The sequence below is a fragment of the Xenopus tropicalis genome, chromosome 9 (genome assembly GCF_000004195.4).
Source record: "Xenopus tropicalis strain Nigerian chromosome 9, UCB_Xtro_10.0, whole genome shotgun sequence".
Classification (NCBI taxonomy): Eukaryota; Metazoa; Chordata; class Amphibia; order Anura; family Pipidae; genus Xenopus; species Xenopus tropicalis.
This window is the reverse complement of record NC_030685.2, coordinates 47,510,777-47,515,682: the sequence shown is the minus strand read 5'-3', so window position 1 is coordinate 47,515,682 and position 4,906 is coordinate 47,510,777.

Sequence of the window (4,906 nt, the reverse complement as noted above, 5' to 3'; positions counted from 1 at the left end):
CAAAGTATCGTGTTACCATGTGTTCTCCCACCCTCCCCTTTTGGCTGCATTATTAGATTAACTCTTTATTGAGGCAGTACTTATTTTATGAAAATGTTGTTTTTCATTTTACGACGCTGACATTGGTTTCTTATTTATTTGTGCACTGAAGTTTGTTTCCTATTCAGTGAATAAGTAACTGCTGTTTTAAAGAAATAAATGACCTTGGTCCACGGATTTAAAAGTTCCTATTCATGGTCAGAGGTGCCCTACACAAACTACAGCAATAGCTTCGTATTCAGTCCGATGAATTTAAAAGGTTTAATTGACCTTGGGCCACTGATTTCCAACCAAATATTTGTAGACAGGTGCCTCGCATTATTTGTTATTTGCACCCAGTTCTGGTCTGACCTGAAAAGTGTAATCAAAGTGGCCATTTCTGGAATTCTGCAATTTGAATAATTGGGTCACTGATTTCATCCCTTATATTTATAGGTTAAGGTGCCCCGCATTTAAAGGGCTTAAATGACCTTGGGCCACTGATTTCAACACATTGGGGCCTGTTCATTAATGTATGATTGGTTACGATTCACGGGCCTTTTTCACACTTTGCGCAACAAAATCGCATTTGTCGCAACGAGTACGGAATTTTCAAAATTAATTCAAGCTTCAGTATTGTGACTTTCCTTGGGCCAGGTTGGAGCTGCAGAGTGCCATTGAGCCCTATGGGAGACTTTCCTTGGGCCAGGTTGGAGCTGCAGAGTGCCACTGAGTCCTATGGGAGGCTTCCAAAATCATGCACAGAAGGTTTAAAGTCAGAAAGGTTTTTTCGCCCTTTACGATCATTCGGATACGAAAATTTTTGTGACTATCGGATCGCCATTTGCAAATGATCATTTCAATATGAACTTCGGAACTTTCAGATCATAAGTACGAATTTTTTTGTATTCAAACGAAAATAATTTTCGTGACATTATCGATCATCAGAAATGATCGTATTTCGTGATTCGGATTCATACATTGATGAATAGGCCTCATATAACTGAATAAGTAACAGGGTTGTTAAAGGGGGTAAATTACTTTGGGCCACTGATTTCAACCCATATATTTATAGGCAGGGATGCCCCGCATTGTATGCAACGTGTTCTGGCTTGACCATGCAGGGCACCCCTGCCTACAAACATATGGGTTTAAATCAGTGGACCAAGGGTCATTTAACCCCTATTCAAATAGGCAGAATTCCATGGATGCCCACTTTGATGCCACTTTTCCTACCCAGAACCTTTTCAAGTCAAGCTAGAAAAGGTTGCATACAATACAGGGCACCCCTGCCTATACATATATCTGTTAAAATCAGTGGCCCAAGGTCATTTAACCTCTTCAGCACCACAGTTACGTATTCAAATAGGCAGAATTGCATGGATGAACCTTATCGGGTCAGGCCAGAACAGGGTGGATATAATGCTGGCACTTGTGCCTGCAAATATATTGGTTGAAATCAGTGGTGTAAGGTCATTTAACCCTTTAAATCATTCGTTACTTTCATTGTACCGAGTAAGAATCTGTTGTCCTTTTGGTGGCAGTTTTACTGCCCAGAACTGTTTTGGGCCAGGCTGGAACAAACTGTAGTGTATGAAGGGCATCTCTGGCAACGAATATGAACTTTTATATCTGTGGCATAAGGTCATGTATTTCTTTAAAACTGACTGAATAAAAAAACAACTTCAGTGCAAGAATAAGAAACCAACTTCAACACTGTGGTTTTTTTTTTTTTTTTGCTACCAATATTTTTGTGGCAATATTTTGTTTAAAACTTAGACCCAGTAACACAAGTAGAATGACCCCTAATATGCGGCATGACGTCCTCATCAATAGCAATTTCTGGTGTGGTGTTTTACAGAAAATTTGAATTTACAAGTTGTAGAGTATATTTTCAGTCAGAAAGTTAATTTCAAAATTGCAATATACAGATGTAGATCCAGCTCATAAGGTGTCTGGTTGCAACCAGTTGTGATATCACAAGATAACTCATTTAGTTAACCAAAGCAGCAGTGAAAAGATCACCAATAGACTAGATGTCCCTAGTGAGCTTAGTCACTCAATACACATTGTGAAGCCCAGCACAGTCACATTTGTGAATATGTTTGCTGGAATGCTCTGGAGACTACAACAGTGTACAGACAGTCTCAGATTATTTAAATGTGCAGAAATGTAATGTTCATTTGGATGCAGCCTTTGAATTACTGGTGAAAATGATTATCTAGTTAATAACTATAGGAGAAACGCCAGTATGCCTTCTCTGGTTCCTCATATCGTGCATATATATGTGTCAGTATGCACTGTTATACATTAAAATAAAACCCATACCATACATATGCTCTTGTAGCTCAGTGAGTAAGTTGTATATTTTTGTTTATATTGCACCAAAATTGCACGTAGTGCTTTACAAGAAGTAAACACAAAAGAGGGGTATAGTTATTATAAGTTATGTTTATATTAAGTAGAGAGGTTGCAAGTTCAAACCCTTATAATTGTTTTATTTCTTAGATTGCAATATTGTTTATTATATGTTATATTACTCTACTGCTAGATCTGTATAGATAATATTTGCTGTGCAGGAGTAAACTGACACTGCAGCTCCCTGCACCTTAATAAATGCTATTGCCAGTCACAATATTTGTGGCTTAACCTTGTATCAGTCTTGCTTTGAACTACAACTACTTGGAAGCCAGATGCTTTTCTCTCTGCTGTCTCAATAACTCCTGCACAAGTCTTTAGGGAGTAAGGAATGCTTGGGCCCTTAACATTAAATAAATCAAAGAAAGCTGGACAGGCTAGAGATTCATTGCTCTGATTGTCCATGATTGCATAAAGTCTAATAGCTTTATCCCTTTGGCCTGTCGGGTATACAGGTAAAGGACCTGTTATTCAGAATGCTTGAGACCTGGGGTTTTCCGGATAAGGGATCTTTCCGTAATTTGGATCTCCATAACTTAAGTCTGCTAAAAATCATTTAAATATTGAATAAACCTAATAGGATTGTTTTGCCTCCAATAAGGATTAATAATATCTTAGTTGGGATCCAGTACAAGGTACTGTTTTATTACTACAGAGAAAAAGGAAATCATTTTTAAAAATTAGAATTATTTGCTTACAATGCAGTCTATGGGAGATGGCCTTTCCGTAATTTGGAACTTTCTGGATAATGGGTTTCCGGGGTTGGGTTGGTCCTACTTGGACCAAGCACATTTTAGAACAGTATCTGCCACCTACGACTCCTTTGCAGACTTCTGTACATTATGAAGTAACCTCTGGTGTAGTTGTAGCAGTGTCACCTTCCTCCCCGCCATGCTCGCTAGCACTTTTGTTATGAGGTAATGTCCACGGGGCTGGCCCAGGGTGCAAAGCTGTACTGTGGTGTTTGCCGTCACATTCTGTGCATTTTACACTGACCTTACAGTCCTTGGCAAGGTGAGAAGTTGATGAGCAGCACTTATAGCAGATGCGGTTTTCCTTTAGGAAGGATGGGCGTTCCTTTATGGACTTTCCTCTAAAGGCTCTACTACTCCAACCCCATTGTCCAACTTATTACTAACCTCATTATAAAAAGTAATCAAATTTGTCCGAGATGACCTATCCTTCCTAAAGCCACACTGATTGTAATTCTAGTTTGATTTTTTTTTTCATGACTGAATGAATTTTTAGTGCTATAACTTGCAAAATTCAAAACTCTAATGTCATATATATATATATATATATATATATATATATGGGAAAAAAAACTCAAATATAACACTTCACATCTAAAAACTTGCAAGTTTATATAGAAGTCAATGGGAGTTGTCTTTGGCAAAGTTAAGCCATATTTTCGATTCAAGATTTCCAAACTTTACATTTTTTTCGAGTTTGTAAACTCACAAATTCACAAAGTATTTGAGTAAGTTCTCCATATTAATAAATAAGAAAGTATTCAAACCTTTTTGCATTTTGAGTTTATTTGACTTAGAAAATACTCTCAAATTCACAAAATTGATAAATAAGCCCATTAGTATGTTATAGAATGGCCAGCAACTTTGTTTTTTTTTTTTTTACCCGTCTCTTTCTAGCTTTCCCTACCCTGGCAGCAAAAAAATATTGTTCTGTGAGGCTTCAATCTCAATTGTTACTTTTTAATATTTCTCTTTTCAGACCCACATCTACAATTTTTTGCAACCATATAGCTAAAATTCCAAACCGGAGCTGAATAAAAAGCTTAAGAATTCATAAACCACAAATAATAAAAAAACAAAAAACTAAAACTTAATTTAAAGGTGATCAACCCCTTTAATAAATAATGGCATTAGAGTGTAGTAAACCGGGAAAAACCGTTAGAAAGTTTAAACAACTTAAGTCCATAAAACTTTTGCAGAGTACTGTATGACTCTACTATGAAAAATGTGTTATGTATTTAGAGTCAGGCACATTTAGAAAGCACAGGTTGTTCTTGTATTCTAGTACTCCTAGGTAAACTACTTTATGCCACTAGTAAGCACAAACGTGAAAATTGGTTGGCACTATGGCAAGGATTTTTCTTGCATTTTGTTGCTAAGACAAAATAACCACGTGTCACTGTACTTTGTGGTCACTAAGCATTTATAAAATATTAAGGGGACAATTTGCTAAAGTTTTTTTCTGGCCTTGAAAGTCATATAAACTCGACATGGTATAAATTTGAATTAAACTTGATCATTGTCTTATTTATAAAATGGCATGATAATGCTTGAATCATTTGTACTAGTTTACATTCGACAATCCTTAAGTTTTCATTTTATGTATTGTTAAAACTCGAAAAATTTGAGTTTAAATGGACGTTTATTTCCATGAATCTTCTTTATTTTTCCCAAACAAGAATTGCTCCAGCAGCCATTTTAGGAGCATTGGCGCTCAT